Source organism: Schistocerca serialis, chromosome 2 (genome assembly GCF_023864345.2).
Source record: "Schistocerca serialis cubense isolate TAMUIC-IGC-003099 chromosome 2, iqSchSeri2.2, whole genome shotgun sequence".
Lineage (NCBI taxonomy): Eukaryota > Metazoa > Arthropoda > Insecta > Orthoptera > Acrididae > Schistocerca > Schistocerca serialis.
Genome location: NC_064639.1, coordinates 116,816,313 through 116,835,436, shown reverse-complemented (window position 1 = coordinate 116,835,436; position 19,124 = coordinate 116,816,313).

Here is a 19,124-nt window from a genome sequence, read left to right as displayed (position 1 = left end):
CTACTGCACATTAATGTCGAATATAGGTGGTGGTCACACTAATGTGACCAAAACGTGCGGTATCAAACATTGGCCTTAATTTCATGAAGAAAATTCTGAGAATGTGCTGCGTTTGATGCACATGATTGTAAGGAAATGTATCATGGACTGTACGAAATCGAAAAATAAGAGAATCAATGAGTTCAGGATATGGTGTTATAGAAGGAAGTTGAAAATTAGGTGCAATGAGAAGGATCATAGATTCAGTCAGGTAAGGAAGACGTCGAAAACATTGACAAGAAGAACGGATCCAGTTATAGGATATGTGTTATGACAGAAGGGAATAACTTCCATGATTCTGGAGGGTACTGTAGAGGGTAAAAACTGTGTTGGAAGATGAAGACTGGAATACATCCATAAATAATTGAGTACGTTGGGTGCTACTTGAGACTAGAGGGATGGCGCTAAAGAAGAATTCATTTCAGGCCGCGTGAAACTTGTCAGAGGACTGATGACACAAAAAAAAAAAATGTGCTGGAATCACTCTAACTTCATCCTCATGCTCCGGTCACTAGATACGTTGGGAAAAGAAATATATTGATTGTCCTACCTAGGAACGTGTGTTCTGTGAAATTTTAACAGAACGCCACTCCAGGGTGTACTAAACGTCTGTTGTAGCGTCTGCTTCTGGAGTTTGGTGGGAATCTACTTGGTGCCTTCGACTTCCAATAAAAGAACCTGTGACGAATACACTGCTGTTCTTTGGATCTTCTCTGTTTCCTCTTTCAATCCTATACGTCAAGGATCCCAGATCGGCGAGCAATACTCAAGCATCTGTCTTATGTCGGATTTGTAAGTTACATCTTCGTTGGTCGTCTACATTTCCTGAGGATTCTTGTAATGAATCTCAGTCCGACATGTTTCCCTGCTACGGTTGGTTATATATAGTCACTATAAACTGCTGTATACACACACTCTCAAATATTTAATGGCTGTAACTGCTTGCTGGCAATAGTATAGTCTTATTTACTTATTTCACCCAAGAATCATCTCACAGTGAAATAGAAACTGTCACGTCAATGCCAAATAAACGGCTCAAATTTCGATATTCACGAAATACATAAGTGTGCTCCGAAGGGGAGGACAAGTGGTCGCCTGTGGCCGTGACCAAGAAACCATCATCCTTAGATGATCTAGGAAAACCAGAGAAAGCACAAATCAGGATGATGGGACAGAGCGAATCCCATCCTTCCAAATACGAGGCAGTGTCTTAACAGCTGCACTGCGCCATTCGGTTGATTGCTGTTATGCAATGTTCTTTGATTTACACACAAATATCTTCCAATAACTAATAACATAAGAATTTAGTTTTACTCTTCATTGCTGCACACACAAGGACACCGGTTGATGACTTCTGGGCCATGGAGATGCTGCTGCGCCCCCTGCGATAACTGTAACCTGTTTGGACAACCAATTCCTAAGCCACTAACATTCAAGTTTTCTTCCTGTCCTCCTCTCCGTCCACCTGAAAAAAGTGCAAGACAGTGCTACCATGCACTTTAGATCCAGACACATGATTTTATTGCAAAGCAGTAATCCATGATCATGTATTGAAATGCGACAGGATGTTTTAGTTAATCTCCTTCCAATATTACCAAGTAATCTTCCATTGTTTTGCTAGCATTAGTTATGTAGAATGTCTTAGCTGCCTTTTAGTAATTTCTTTCATTTCTTTGAGGAGTTTATTATACAATTTCATTCCCTGGTATAAAATACTGTTTGGAGCTTTTTGTTTCTTGTCTTTGCTAAATTTAAGCCCATACTTGTTCTTGTTACACTATTATGTACAGAAATATTACACAGTACTTTGCAATGCTATCACTGAAATGCAGCACAGATTGGTAGGTATACTTGCTGGATCCAGTAAAAACGCCCAAGTTCCTAAATAGCTCTTTACATTTATCCCGACTACTAATTCTAGTTATTATTCTTATGGCTCTGTGCCTTCGATACCCTGAAAAGAGTCCCATAGCCAAGAACTTAGTGCAGATAGGAAGAGTATGCAACTTCAAGGCACTGACTGTCACAGACTGATGATGGAACTCTCAGGGCGTTACGTACAGGTGACGTTCGTTTTGTCACTGTCTTTATGTGCTCATTCCGCATTAACTGATAATCAATATTCATCCCTAAAAAATTTGTGTTTGCTAACTTAGTGTACAGATTTATCATCTACGACTTATGTGGGCGAGTTGCTTTCCTTTTTCCTTCTTCGCTTCCTTTGTGTCCAGTGTCAGTTTATTACGTACTGCTCAACCATTAACATCCTAGAGGGTTTCATTTTCTTTCTCTAATAGGGGTTCTGGTGTTTTATCAATGATTCTGATGTTCCTGTCATCAGCGAAGAGAAAGTTTCCTCCAAATCTTATACTACAACTGGAAAGTCATTCACCTAGAGCGTGGTCAGGGACAGTCTGATAATCTTGTAAGGTAAATTCAAGCGGCCCGCCGGACACGGTGTCGCCAAAAGCTGTTCTTCGTTTGGTTTCCTAAAGCCTAACAAGAGAGTGATACAAAATATGCACATGGAACGCTAGTAAGGATCGTACGCGAGCCAAAGGTCTCGTGCGCTATCATCTACCCTATGAGAACATCTCACGTAAATTGTATCCAGTGGGCCGCATGAATTTGCGGGCGGTGACCTGATTGGATAAATTTAATGCTAATAAATTAGACTGGCTAACTTCACTGATAATTAACTCGAAAACGGCGCAACGTATAGAATTTTTCTTACCAATTATTTCTCAGCGCAACCTAACCTGTTTGTGACCACCTGTATACTAAGAATAGAACTAGACCGCATACAACACATTACATTTCTTTATGCTGATTGTCATGGCAGTAAAGAGACACGAGCTCAGAGTGATGTGTACGACAGTGAAACTGGATACATGAATGGCACTGTCTAGTCTTTTCAGACGAGTCTTGGTTCTGCATTCACCATCACGCTGAACGATTCTGTGTGGGGCCTCCGAGCATAATAAACGTTGCCAGACTGCATTCGTCATAGCCATACAGACCCATAACTGCCGCGATGTTATGAGGTGTCACTGAATACACGATGTGATCACATCTGAAACGTTCTGGCAGATTAAAACTGTGTGCCCGACCGAAACTCGAACTCGGGACCTTTGCCTTTCGCGGGCAAGTGCTCTACCATCTGAGCTACCGAAGCACGACTCACTGCCCGTCCTCACAGCTTTACTTCTGCCAGTATCTCGTCTCCTACCTTCCAAACTTTGCAGAAGCTCTCCTGCGAACCTTGCAGAACTACCACTCCTGAAAGAAAGGATACTGCGGAGACATGGCATAGCCACAGGCTGGGGGATGTTTCCAGAATGAGATTTTCACTCTGCAGCGGAGTGTGCGCTGATATGAAACTTCCTGGCAGATTAAAGCTGTGAGGACGGGGCGTGAGTTGTGTTTCGGTAGCTCAGATGGTAGAGCACTTGCTCGCGAAAGGCAAAGGTCCCGAGTTCGAGTCTCGGTCGGGCACACAGTTTTAATCTGCCACGAAGTTTCATTTCAGCGCACACTCCGCTGCAGAGTGAAAAATTCTGATCACGTCTGTTCGCAAAGCCTGTAATTTTAAAGGCGGCCGTTACATTTCCGGTGTGTTGAAGTCTACGACTGCCCCTTATGTTCGCGGTCTCCGGTACGAGCAACACAGCTTGACATCTGGTCGAGGGTTCGCGAGAAACACATCAAAACACATCTGCCACTAATACTGATAAACGGTGGGGTACTTGTGGAACAGCATGGAATGACGTACACATATATGTCATAGAATCTAACTTTGACTCGATGCCCAAGACGGTTACAGGCAAGATTTTGTGCACGAAGTGGCCTGTGGATTGTGTTCCATAAATGTTTGATAGGATTCATGTCTGCAGTGTGAGTGGCCAAACCATCCGCTCGAATTGTCCGGAACGCTCTTCAAACCAATCATGAACAAATATGGCCTGGTAGGGTAGAGGGAGGGATGTTCGCCAGGGATTTGCCTTTCTATTGCAACAGATCTGTTAGCACTCACTGTCATCTGTTGGCGATCATGAGAAAAACTGATTCAAAGCTTGCGCATTCTATGTTGCCATCTGGTGGTAGCACAGAAAACTACGTATTGTCCTCACAATCAGTAGTGGAACACATTTCGTGAGAATACTGACACTGAGACAGGGGACATTTTTTCCATCTCCACCAGTTGAGATCCGTTTTCGCTACTGTAAGTATAAATAAATTATTGACTGCTAAAGTTTATAAATATGTGCTGCGTGTGAAACGACAAAGAATTAATTTTAAATTACTTAACAGTGCTGTGACATATTATTGTATAATAAAGCGTGCTTCTAGAGGGAATTTTGCCTTTAGTGTGGCGTATTTCTCTTCCGTTCCCGCGTGACGCCATACATCGACATTTATTACTCTAGACTCGTGAACAATAAAAGAGATTATTGTAGAAGAGCTAGCTTACGTAATATTTTGAGAATTTTTCCTTTAATTGACCACTTAGTTAATTTTATTAATATTCATCGATTTTAATGTTGACAATAATTTTGTGGTAAATTAGAAGTTGATGCACATTTCATATTCTGTTACCCTGCTTACAATTAGCTAAATTGGTGTTCTCAATTGACTTTCCAGCCAATATGGTTAGACAATAGAAGGGTCTGTACGGTAAATGGAAAGAAGAGGATATAAAAAGTGCTGTTACAGCTGTTCGCAATGGATAATCTGTGTATGCTGCCGCTAAATTGTATGGGATTCCGAGGAAAACTCTTGAAGGCCACGTAAAACGTACTGGTAGCAGATCACCAAGAAAGATGTTGGGCAGGCCAACAAGTCTTTAAGTGGATCAAGAAAATGAACTTCTTACCCGCATCATCTGTGGGATTTGGGATTACCAAAGAAAAACTACAGACGATGGTATTTGAATATTGTGCAAAGAGAAATATCCCAAACATGTTTAGAAATGACCGTGCAGGGAAATTTTGGTTTCAAGAATTTCGTGCACGCCACCCTGAAATTGTTTTCAGATTAGGAGAGTGTTTCAGTTACGGAAGATTGATGCGTTTTAACGCTGAAAGAGTATCACAGTTTTATAATCTTCTGGGAAAAGTTTATCATGCCATGAATCTTTCATCTACCTCAAAGCTGATCTCCAATGTGGGTGAAACAGGATTGCAACTCACTCTTAATCCACAGGAGAAAAATTTATCTTTGAAAGGTTCAAAGCGCGTTTACGTGGCAACACCCGGGAAAAAGGGAGAAACTGTGACAGTGTTGGCTTGTGTCAAAGCCACTGGAACAAATTTCATCCCTCCCCCCTCCCCCATGATTCCATACAAGGGAAAGAATAATAAGGATATTTGGGGTCACTTTCATTAGTCAATGCAGTTTTTATTTCATACATAGAAGTAAACTTACCATATTAAGAATATTTCATTATGTTTTCACGAATGAAAACAATTTAAAATATTGTTTTGTAAATTGGTAGCGAACAGTCCTCCCTGTATCCTAACATGTTTAGGGTCTTGAAGTCGCCGCACGGGATTAGCCGAGCGGTCTGGGGCGCTTCAGTCATGGACTGTTCGGCTGGTCCCGGCGGAGGTTCGAGTCCTCCCTCGAGAATGGGTGTGTGTGTGTTTGTCCTTAGGATAATTTAGGTTAAGTAGTGTGTAAGCTTAGGTACTGATGACCTTAGCAGTTAAGTCCCAGAAGATTTCACACACATTTGAAAATTTGATCATGAAGTCGATAAATGGCTGCAAATGGTTACCAAGTAGCCGAACATAACCATTTCCATTCACTGATCGGTTGCACTCCACGTAAATACAGCCCAATCCATTATGGAACCACCACTATCCCGCCCAGTGCCTCCTTGACAACGTGGGTGCACGGCTTCGTGGGGTCTGCCCACACTTAAACCCTAGCATCAGCTCTTACCAGCTGAAAACGGGACTCATCTGAACAAACCACGGTTTTCCAGTCGTCTAGGGAGAAACCAATATGGTCACGAGCTCAGGAGAGCTGCTGCAAGAGATGTGCTGTTACCAAAGGCACAGCCGTAGCACATTAGCGCCAAATTTCGCGACACTGTCCCAACGAATTTGTACGTCCCACACTGATTTCCGTGGTTTGTCGCTTGTCTGTTAGCACTGACAACTCTAAACAAACGCCGGTGTTCTCGGTCGTTAAGTGAAGACCGTCGGCCACTGCGTTGTCCGGGGTGAGAGGTAATTTACATCTACATGGATACTCTGCAGATCACATTTAAGTGTCTGGCAGAGGGTAATGTCTGAAATTTGGTATTCTCAGCACACTCTTGACACTGTGGATCTGGGAATATTGATGGAATGTCACATGCGTCTAGCTTCAATTACTATTCCGCAGACAAGGTGTCTGTTAATTCTCGTCGTGCGGCCATAATCACGTACGACACCATCAGACATGAGTCACATGAGAACAAATGACAGCTCTGTCAATGCACTGATTATTTATACCTTTTGTACGCGATACTACAATCGTCTCTATTTGCGCTACCGCTAACTCATGACTTCGACACCACATTGTAAGTGGTCCGAATGTTAAATGTGTTCTGGAATGTTGACGTAGTTGCTGAGCATTAAACACGTACCTTATGGTTTTGGGTAGTTTCGTTAATTTTCCTTCATCTATGAGGACCAACATCCTTACCACCTGTTCAATTTATACTTGGGATTCTGACTTCCTCGTCTCTCTGGGGCCATATACGACACATACGTCGCTCGTTGGCTTGGTCTGAGATGGAACCGTGCGAAATGCAATTTTATGCCCCGAGTAAGTGCGACGCGTTTCTGCGTTTACGATGCGGCAGCAGCTGCCCGGAATATGGGCGCATGTTGACTTAGTACGTTCTCTACGGGCTCACTGTACACGCAGCAGTTAACTGTTGCCTTTCCCAAGCTCCGGAGCTTACGATATTTGCAATAACGCACACCTGCCGCTGGCGATTAAATCAAATACGACAGGAACATTTGCGAGTTAAATTCGACCGTTGAACAGAGCTTAAAACGGAACAACAACGTAACGTAGTATATGCGATATCTTGCCTTTTAGCGATTACATAATGTCTATTTTAAGAACTGACAGCTAAAGCTGTACAGGAAGTCCTTATCAGCGCGATTGCGCAACCGGAAGTGAGTTTTCCAGCAACAAACAGACAAGTAAAATATTAGACGGAGAAAAATTCTAAGTCCAACAATAGTGATAAATGAAGTACAACAATAGTAAATGAACGAAGTACAACAATGGTAAAAAAATGGAGTTCTGTATTTTTCTAATTTCTTAAAAAAGTTCTTCCAGGACCCCAAAACGCACCCATTTATCAGTTTCTTAAAAATTCTCATTTTCTCGGATGTTCTACTTGAAGAAAATGTGCACAGAAAATCGCAACACTGAATCACAAATATGTGCATGTGAAGTCGAATAAATAGAATTCATGTATGTTTCTAAAATTTAAGAAAAACCAGCCTGTAGTCATTCAGAAACATTCAAATTAAGATTAAACAAACGACATTTAATAGGATCTCTGAAAATCAGGAACTATAAATCTATTAAAAGCATACTAGTCTGCACTAATATCACCAGCAGTGAACCAACGACAATACTCATTTTTCCACCTTGGTAAATGGAGACTGACGTTTGCAGTAAATGTAATGTTACGAAGCGTTAAGATAATTACACTCTCTGATAGGAAAAGTTAAGACTCTTTGAGGAGGAAATGAAATGAAACTTCAAAGGTTGAAAGGATATGTAGTGTTACAAAATAGAGAAAAAATGTACAGACAAGTTGTCTTCCCCTACGATCTACAAGCATGCAGTGATTCGGCTGGGAAGGGTGTCATAAGGCCGTTGTACTTTCTAGTGAGGCAAACTGACCCACGGCTTTTGTAAACGGTCCTTCATAGCGTGCATGCTGGCACTGTAATGGAGTTGACATCCGTGCTGGTCACACACATGTTCTATCGGGGACAGATTTGGGGATCTTGCTGTCCGTAGAGTACCTCAGCATCACGCAGACAGTTCATACAGACACGTGCCATATTTGGGCGAGCATTGTTCTGTTGAAAAATGGCGCTTTAATACTGTCACGTAATAAATGAGGACACAGGATATCCCTGATGTATAGTTCTCCCGTCAGGATTCCCTCAGCCACTACCAGCCCTGACTCTGAGTCATATCCGATGGCTGACCACACCTTAACACCAGGAGTATGTAACCTCCCTCTTCCTAATCGGTCTGTTCCATTGTGATATAATTGACCGTTATTCCGTATGCCTAACGAAATTTTACAACAAATAAGATTATCGTTACCAAAGGAAAATAATATTAGTTTAGTAGGAGCAAAGCGTATAAAGGACCCTTCTGAAGGAAGAATCTATTCTGAACCTAATATAAATACTGATAAAAATTTAGAAATGGGTGGAATTTAATGCAATCACTCACGACCCGCACATGGAGAAAAGGATACCACGTAATATTTAGTATAACAAATACTGATTATCAAAAATGGGATAGTTAAACGGTCTCCAGCCCACTATGGCAATCAATATCCAGAATCCTAAGAATGTAATGGCAAATAATATTAAGCAGATAATCACCGGCGTCGCAACAGAAAATTACCACGCTATTCCGCAACACAACAGTTCACGAGAAAAAAAAATGAATCTGAAAGCACTGAGTTTGCAGTTACTTATTCTGAAATACCAGATTTTGAAAGCAAAGTTAAATGAAGTAGCTAGTACAATAAATAACTCACTGTAACTTAAACTTTGTTCTGTGAAAAAAATGACTTTCAGGAACTTCAGCGTAACGTAATGCAAAATTTGGAAAAAAGGCAAGCAATTTACTTTTACCTATTGAAAGATTGAATTAAATTTACTTTAAGAAAAGAGCAACCGGTTTATATTCAACATAAGGTCGCTAGAATACGTACCAAGCCAGCTGAAGCCAATTGCTAAGCTCACTACAGAGTAAATGAGATTGCGCGCTCTTAATCTGTGCTGTATCTTATTAGTTTTGCCAGTGAAATTCACACGTTACTTTAAGTGGGTGAAGTCAACTCTCAGAATTACAAATTACTTAAGTCTGTTATGCAATACAAGAATGAACAGTTACTGAGGCAGCAAACAAACAAAAATAGGCAGTAAATAGTTAATCAGTTTTCATATTTTTACGACACTCGGTGAGTGCAAGAGAAGGAAAGGGACCCGGGTTGGTAATAATATATGAGGACAATCATAACACAGGTGTCCTACAAGTTTTGAACTATTGCAGATTAGTATTCGAGAAAGTTAGTCACTAAAGTTTGTTAAAGTAACGCCACTGGGTAATGCCTGTACAGTATTATTTACACTGTGTCAGTTAACAGTAGGGGACTGATGACCATAGATGTTAAATCCCACAGTGCTCAGAGCCATTTGAACCATTTGAACCAGTTAATAGTATCACGATGTTGTTGCTGTGCGGACGACGAAGAATGTAGCCGATGACAACGCTGAGCTGCTGCAGTTGCTGCTGCTGCTGGTTAAGAACCATGCGTTGTTTCTAGAGCCATGGATAAATTATGTTACAGGAAATAGTTAAAATTGCAGCTTCCTCCACCTATCCACACCGACCATGCTCTCAGTACTTGCTGGTTAATAAAGTACACTACTGGCCATTAAAATTGCTACATCTAGATGAAATGCAAATGATAAACGGGTATTCATTGAACAAATATATTATACTAGAACTGACATGTGATTACATTTTCACGCAATTTGGGTGCATAGATCCTGAGAAATCAGTACCCAGAACAACCACCTCTGGTCGTAATAACGGCCTCGATGCGCCTGGGCATTGAGTCAAACAGAGCTTGGATGGCGTGTACAGGTACAGCTGCCCATGCAGCTTCAACACGATACCACAGTTCATCAAGAGTAGTGACTGGCGTATTGTGACGAGCCAGTTGCTCGGCCACCATTTACCAGACGTTTTCAATTGGTGAGAGATCTGGAGAATGTGCTAGCCAGGGCGGCAGTCGAACATTTTCGGCATCCACGAAGGCCCATACAGGACCTGCAACATGCGGTCGTGCATTATCCTGCTGAAATGTAGGGTTTCGCAGGGATCGAATGAAGGGTAGAGCCACGGGTCGTAACACATCTGAAACTTAACGTCCACCCTTCAAAGTGCAGTCAGTGCGAACAAGAGGTGACCGTGACGTGTAACCAACATTCCATACAATCACGCCGGGTGATACACCAGTATGGCGAAGACGAATACACGCTTCCAATGTGCGTTCACCGCGATGTCGGGAAACAGGGATTCGACAATCATTAAGCTGTAAACAGAACCTGGATTCATTCGAAAAAATGACGTTTTGCCATTCGTGCACCCAGGTTCGTCGTTGAGTACACAATCGCAGGCGCTCCTGTCTGTGATGCAGCGTCAAGGGTAACCGCAGCCATGGTCTCCGAGCTGATAGTCCATGCTACTGCAAACGTCGTCGAACTGTTCGTACAGATGGTTGATGGCTTGCAAATGTCCCCATCTGTTGACCCAGGGATCGAGACGTGACTGCACGATCCGTTACAATCATGCGGATAAGATGCCTGTCATCTCGACTGCTAGTGATACGACGCCGTTGGGATCCAGCACGGCGTTCCGTATTATCCTCCTGAACCCACCGATTCCATATTCTGCTAACAGTCATTGGATCTCGACCAACGCGAGCAGCAATGTCGCGATACGATAAATCGCAATCGCGATAGGCAACAATTCGACCTTTATCAAAGTCGGAAACTTGATGGTACGCATTTGTCCTCCCTACACGAGGCATCACAACAACGTTTCACCAGGCAATGCCGGTCAACTGCTGTTTGAGTATGAGAAATCGGTTGGAAACTTTCCTCGTGGCAGCACGTTGTAGGTGTCGCCACCAGCGCCAACCTTGTGTGAATGCTGTGAAAAGCTAATAATTTGCATATCACAGCATCTTCTTCCTGTTGGTTACATTTCGCGTCTATAGCATTTCATCTTCGTGGTGTAGCAATTTTAATGGCCAGTAGTGTAGGTGCATCTACACTGGTGCTGCTATAACTGCACAATGCCTCTGCGGGAGCGCCCAACAAACACTTCCGCACTCTTTCAAGAGTGAGCTGTGTGTCCTCTCTGCCCGCAGCGGAACAGACTCTCCATGTCCAAAGATAAACAATGGCATAGATACTGCCATTTAGTCATTGCTATCGATACATCGAAATCAAGTTCTCTTGGCGGTTACCCTGCAATTTATAATGTTTACATTATGAATACACTCGATTATGTACATTCACAAATAAATCCAGTATTACAGTCATTACATCTTAAATATAGTTTCTGCAATAAAGCTTGCAGATTCAGAATAGCAGTATAATACAAGTTATCACCAGATATTAAAAGGCGAAAATTTTGGATGGTGTGAATGTATTTTATCTGCATTGCCGGTGTTACAAGTAACATCGTTATGCCCCTCCTCAACATGGAAAGAATTGGACCGCTCGACAGGCTGCCGCCATAGCCACTGATGGTGGCCATCTGAGGCAGTACTAATCAACGGTTCATCGTCGCACACAGTGCGATGCCATTCATCAGAGTTGTCATGCTTCCTTGTCACGGGACCACTCTAAAACCAGCCACTTGCGTTGTGGTGTTAACGGCACCCTGTGCAAGAGATAGTAATTTCCTGGTCTGTCTGTTATTATTCTCCCACTCTGGGGCCAGATGACACAAAATGTTGCGGACTTAAGTTGATTTCAGATGGGAAGTGGAGGTGTGCAGTGATTCCTGTGTGCTTGGTGCAGAAGACGGCGATCAAGCCTTGTGGTGGTCAGACGTGGTTGACCATAACCTAAATGCCAAGTACGCATACTCGCACGTTCTCAAGCAGTCCAACATTGGGCCACTGTCGAATATTGTTATTGGACTATTCAACAAGCTGGCTAATTGGAGACCCACAATGAGGCTACTTTCCAATCATGTCAAATGCTGAAAATGCTGTCACACATGAGTACATGGTATCTGGATGTCCTTCAGAGGCACCACTTTAGGGATGGAGAAAACTGACCGGTTAAATCTGATACCGGTACTTTAGTTCTGAAAAACTGGTAGTTTTCGGTTTTTCGGTATGTGTTTAGTCTCATTTACAACAGTGTTTTCTTTTTATATTTTACCAATAACCGAGCAGAAAATCGGTATATCAGTTTGTCATAGCAGTGGTGCTAAAATATTTGGTTTCTAAATAATTTCATTTAAATGAGTAATGTTTATTCGTAAAATTTCCATTGCTTTTAAATACTGGATTATTATAGAAAACGGGAAAAGTGGTCACTGCTCTTTTAATAGCTACGCCAACAGTTTGGAACGAGCAACAATCGGTGCAGCATTGCTGTATGCATGGCAAGCTTGTCATCTGTAGCCCAAAAATGTTTATTGTTGGCAGGACGTTTTGTGGCTTTGGAGGAATGATATTGTTGAATGATATTGTTCATGATGAAAGGAGTCAACTTACAGAGTAAAGCATTATATAATGAGTATTTATGAGCAGACTGGACGATAACCCTTTGTCAGTGGATTAATTCAATATTGAAATATTAACTGCAGTCAAGTAATTGTTTCTGGTAAACGTACTATTTTGCCTGCTATCTAAATTGTACATCTGAATTATTCGAAACAGCATCTGTCATCAAAAAATCAGTTGCATTCAAATTCCTGTCAGAAAGTGATTATAGACATATGACTATAAACCTCGTTATTCATTCAAAGTAACTAAAGGAAAATAACACTATAAGTTTTACACAGAAGCTTATTATTAGTCTGCCATTTTTATTAAGTGACAAAGAGAAAGAAAATTAAATCAACAGTTATAAATTAAAAACTTAACATTAAAAAAAAAACAATAATGATTTCCTCTGGTGGCCATTTAACCCGTCGTTGTGAATTGTAACAGCAATCATTTACATACCTGCCAGTGGTGCGTATGTGCATAGAGTTACTTTGACATCTGACCATGTCTTCTTGGTGCTTCTGTTTTTTGGTCAGTGTATTATCATTGCTATAAAATTGATGGACACATTTTTTTTGGTCATCAATTTTCTGACTGGTTTCACGTGGCCCGCCACGAACCTCTCCTGTGCTAACCTCTTCCTCTCAGAGCAGCACTTGCAACCTACATCCTCAATTATTTGTTGGATTTTTTACAGTCTCTGTCTTCCTCTACAGGTTTTGGCCTCTACAGCTCCCTCTAGTACCATGGAAGTCATTCCCTCATTTCTTAACAGATGTCCTATCATCCTGTCCCTTCTACTTATCAGTGTTATCCACTGAAACGTCCCCTTAGAAAACTTAATGAATTACTGTGCTGATAAATCTCTTACATTATTTGATTTTCAAACAGCTGAGCAAAACTGAACGTACTCAGACATTTCGCTCTTTACCTATTCTGATCAACACTAAACTGACACAAAATATTTTTAGCGCAACGCAATCTTTCAATAATCACTACAGAAGGATGGCCCTTACTAACATTAACCTATACCTTTCACAAATCACTTACCTCACAAAAATCTTCGCTACTCGGACTACTGCAATACAGCGAGCGCCACTACTGCCAGCTAACAAAAGATTCAAACTACTGAAGGGACTAACTACTGATAGGCATAGTTAGCAAATGAAAGATTTTGATGGAGAACAAACGATGTATTTACCTTAATAGTGTTCAAAAGTCATAATATATATAGCAGTTCATGACATCCATTCTTATAAATGTACAGTTTCTGATGGACACACGTCCAGATCATCCGCTCTCAAAAATTCGCCATCTCACTTCCTCACATCCAACACTGCTGGCGGCTCACCTCCCACTGCGCAACGCTACGCACTGTTAACAGCCAACTGCCAAACACTACAATGGCGAATATTACAACAATGCTAACCAGCCACAGACTGTGCACAGCACAGCCAGTAATTTTCATACAGAGCGCTACGTGGCGTTACCAATATAAAAACCTAAACAGCCTACTTACACCACATATCCCTTTCCTCTCCGATTCTGCGCAGAACCTCCTCAGACCTTATCAGTCCCCCCAATTTTCAACATTCGTCTGTAGCTCAACATCTCAAATGCTTTCATTCTCTTCTGTTTCGGTTTTCCCACTGGCCGTGTTTCACCACGATACAATCCTGTACTCTTCCTAAGATTAAGGCCAATATTTGATATTAGTAGACTTCTCTTGGCCAGGAATGCCCTTTTTGCCATTGCTAGTCTGCTTTTGATGTCCTCCTTGCTCCGTCCGTCACTGATTGTTTTACTGCTTAGGTAGCAGAATTCCTTAACTTCATCTACTTCGTGACCATCAATCCTGATGTTTAGTTTCTCCCTGTTCTTATTTCTATTACTTCTTATTACCTTCGTATTTCTCCGATTTACTCTCAATCCATACTCTGTACTCATTAGATTGTTCATTCCGTTCAGCAGGTCATTTAATTCTTCTTCACTTTCACTCAGCACAGCAATGTCATCTGCGAGTCGTATCATTGATATTCTTTCACCTTGAAATTTAATTTCATTCACGAACTTTTCTTTTATTTCCATCATTGCTTCCTCGATGTACAGACTGAAAAGTAGGGGCGAAAGGCTATATTCTTGTCTCACACCCTTTTTAATACGAGCGCTTCGTTCTTGGTCGTCCACTCTTACTATTCCCTCTTGGCTGTTGTACGTATTATAAATGACCCGTCTCTCCCCTAATTTTTTTCAGAATTTCGATCATCTTGCACCATTTTACAATGTCGAACGCTTTTTCCAGATCAACAAATCCTATGAACGTGTCTTGATTTTCTTTACTCTTGCTTCCATTACTAACCGCAACGTCAGAATTGCCTCCCTCATGGCTCTACCTTTCCTAAAGCCAAACTGATCGTCATCTAGCGTATCCTCAATATCCTTTTACATTTTTCTGTACATTATTCTCGTAAGCAACTTGGATCCTTGAGCTGTTAAGCTGATTGTGCGATAATTCTCGCACTTGTCAGCTCTTGCTGTCTTCGGAATTGTGTGTATGATGCTTGTTGCCACTTCCCCCAATGATTTTAGAAATTCTGATGGAATGTTATCTATCCCTGCTGCCTTATTTAATCTTAAGTTCACCAAAGTTCTTTTATATTCTGATTCTGGTATTAGATCCCCTGTCTCTTCTAAATCTACTCATGTTTCTTCTTCTATCACATCAGACAAATCGTCCCCTTCATAGAGACTTTCAATGTAATCTTTCCACCAATCCGCTCTTTCCTCCGCATTTAACAGTGGAAATCCTGCTACACTCTTAATGTTATCACCCTTGCTTTTTATGTCACCGTAGGTTGTTTCGACTTTCCCATATGCTGAGTCTGTCCTTCCGACAATCATTTCTTTTTCGATGTCTTCACGTTTTTCCTGCAGCCATTTCGTCTTTGCTTCCCTTTGCTTCCTATTTATTTCATTCCTCAGCGACTTGTATTATTGTATTACTGAGTTTCACGGAACATATTTGTATTTCCTCCTTTCATCGATCATTTGAATTATATCTTCTGTTACCCATGGCATCACCGCAGTTACCTTCTTTGTACCTATGTTTCCCTCCCAACTTCTGTTAAAAATGGCTCTAAGCACTATGGAACTTAACATCTGAGGTCATCAGTCCTCTAGACTTAGAACTACTTAAACCTAACAAACCTAAGGACATGACACACATCCATGCCCGAGGCAGGATTCGAACCTGCGACCGTAGCAGCAGCGCGGTTCCGTACTGAAGCGCCTAGAACCGCTCGGCCACAGTGGCGGGCTCCAACTTCAGTGATGGCCATGTTTTGAGACGTCCATTCCTCGTCAACTGTATTGCCTACTGAGCTATTCCTTATTGCTTTATCTATAGCCTTAGTATTTCCGTATCCCACTTCTTTGCATATTGATTCTTCCTGACTAATGTCTTAAACTTCAGCCTACTCTTCATCACTACCATATTGTGATCTGAGTATATATGTGCTCCTGGGTACGCCTTACAATCCAGAATCTGATTTAGGAATCTCTGTCTGACAATGATGTAATCTAACTGAAATCTTCCCGTAGCACCCGGCGTTTTCCAAGTATACCTCCTTCTCTTGTGGTTCTTGAACAGAGTGTTCGCTATTACTAGCTGAAACTTGTTACAGAACTCAGTTAGTCTTTCTCCTCTCTCATTCCTTGTCAGAAATCCATATTCTTCTGTAACCTTTTCTTCTACTCCTTCCCATACAACTGCATTCCAGTCGCCCATGACTATTAGATTTTCATCCCCCTTTACATACTGTATTACCCTTTCAATATCCCCACACACTTTCTCTATGTCTTCAGATTGCGTCGTCGGCATGTATACCTGAACTCTCGTTGTCGGTGTTGGTTTTCGTCGATTGTGATAAGAACAATCCTGTCTTCACAGTAATACACCCTCTGCTCTGCCTTCCTATTCATAACGAATCCTACTGCCGTTATATTCCTTCATTGCTGCAGTTGATATTACCCTATACTCATCTGACCAGAAATCCTTGTCTTCTGTCCACTTCACTTCACTGGCCTCTATTATATCTAGATTGAGTCTTTTCATTTCCCTTTTCAGATTTTCTAGTTTTCCTACCACGTTCAAGCTTCTGACATTCCACATTTGACTCGTAGAACGTTATCCTTCCGTTGATTATTAAATCTTTTTCTCATGGTAACCTCCCCATTGGCAGTCCCCTCCCGGAGATCCGAATGGGGGACTATTCCGGAATCTTTTGCCAATGGAGAGATCATCATGACACTTCTTCAATTAAAGGCCACAGGTCCTGTGCATACACGTTACGTGTCTTTATTGCTGTGGTTTCCAATGCTTTCTGCATCCTCACGCCGCTGGTGATTATTAATCAAAATTTAAGCAGCAGCGGGATTCGAACCCGAGATCGTAGACGTTTTGATTATGACTCGAAGACGCTGCCCCTAGATGGACACCTAGCATATTGTAAAGCGTAAAATATTGACCTAATGCGTAAATTGCCTTGCTCCATTTGCTACGAAAGTAGATTTGCAATCACTTACTTGCAACAAGAATAATCCTTTACCAGAATGTTCTAATGCAGGAAATATTACTAAACAGTGCAAATGTGGTACGGAAGTTGAAACACTATTTCCATTTACAAAACCTAGATCAGCAAGAGGTAAGCACATAAATTAATATACATAATTTGTTAATAAAAGAATAGAAGAACTATACTACATGAGAAAAAAACAAGGAACTTTCTATAAGTTTTAAATTTTTTAACTTTAAAGAGAATTTGAAAGATTTATTTAAAATCTAAAGAAAAGGGAGGATTTTAAAGAAAATATCAGGTGCGGAGTCTGTCCTTATTTATTTTTCATGTTCTCTCTGTCTCTCTCTCTCTCTCTCTCTCCAATATCCATGCTCTAGACCTCTACATGATGAAGGTTGTGCTGGAGGTTCGAGATATTAAGTTTCTTAGTATAAAAGATTATTGCACAATGAAGGAAGAGCATTTAATCAGAAATATTCAAATGAGAGATGAAGGGTAAATGAGAATGAAGGATCAGGAATAAACGAAAATTTTGAAATACTACTGTTTCATAATGTATTTCATAATATAAACATAAAAGAACAACATGAACCTAAAGAGAACGAGTTCAAAAATATGTTTCCATTCCCTACAGATGTATTTGGACCGCCTAGAGAAAGAAATCATGAGCAGAAGTTGTCTTTTCAAAATATACTTCAAATAAGTAATCTAGAAAAATTTAGTGAATTGATATATCATGTACATTTCCTAACTTGTATACGAGGGTCGTTCAATAAGTAGTGGCCCACATTTTTCTAAAAAGCCATTAGTATACATAGACAAACGTCCTTGATGCTGTTCCACGTTTGATGTTTTTTTCTGTGCGCTGGTAAAGTTTCGAACCTCTCTGGCAGATGGCAGAGCCGTAGCACACCATCAAAATGGAATCTACATACGACTCACGTTACAAGCAGCGTGCTGTCACTGAATTCTTGTGTGCAGAAAAAGAAACCGTGGTGAAAATCCTTAAACTTTAGTGTGCAGTGTATGGCGATGCTGCAGTTGATAAGATTACGGTAAAGAAACTTACAGCCTCAGGAAATGCAGAAACAGAGCTCCATGATCAGCCATACTCGGGACGTCCTGTCACAGCCGCTGCTCCAGACATGCTGAATCGTGCGGATGCCATTGTTCGAGCCGACCAGTGCATCACAACTCGACAACTGGCTCCACAGTTGTCGGTCAGCACTGGGAGTGCGTCTGCAATTATCGAGACTCTCCGATATCCAACGAAGTGCTCACGATGGGTTCTACGAAAGCTCACAGCAGAGCACAAGATTCAAAGAAAGGCCATTTCATCTGAATTGGAGGAGGCCTTTCTGTCACGTATCGTCACGGGGGACGAAAGCTGGATGCACTACTTTGCGCCGGAAACCAAAGGGCAGTCCATGGAGTGGCATCATTCTCATTCACCAAAAAAGAAGAAATTCAAGACAACCTCCTCTGCCGGAAAAGTCATGGTCACAGACTTTTGGGATTGTGATGGCGTCACTCTCGTGGATGTGACGCCAAGAGGGTCAGTCATCAATTCGGTGGCATACATGAAGACTCTGAATAAACTCCAGAACCGTTTCCGACGTGTTCGACAAGAATCAAGCAGAAATCTTGCACCAACACGATAATGCACGCCCTCACGCAAGTCTGAGAAACCGGGAAACACATCGCCAAATTGGGTTGGACGACATGGTCTCATCCACCGTACAGTCCATACCTGGCACCCTCGGATTTCCATCTCTTTGGGGCACTTAGATTCTCTACAGGGAACGCACTTTGAAGATGACGAGAGTGTCAGTCAAGCAGTGAAAACATGGCTACGCTTACAGGACAAGAGCTTTTATCAGCAGGTAATACATGCTCTTTCACGACGTTGGAGTACGGTCATAGAACGCAGAAAAACTGGACGTGAA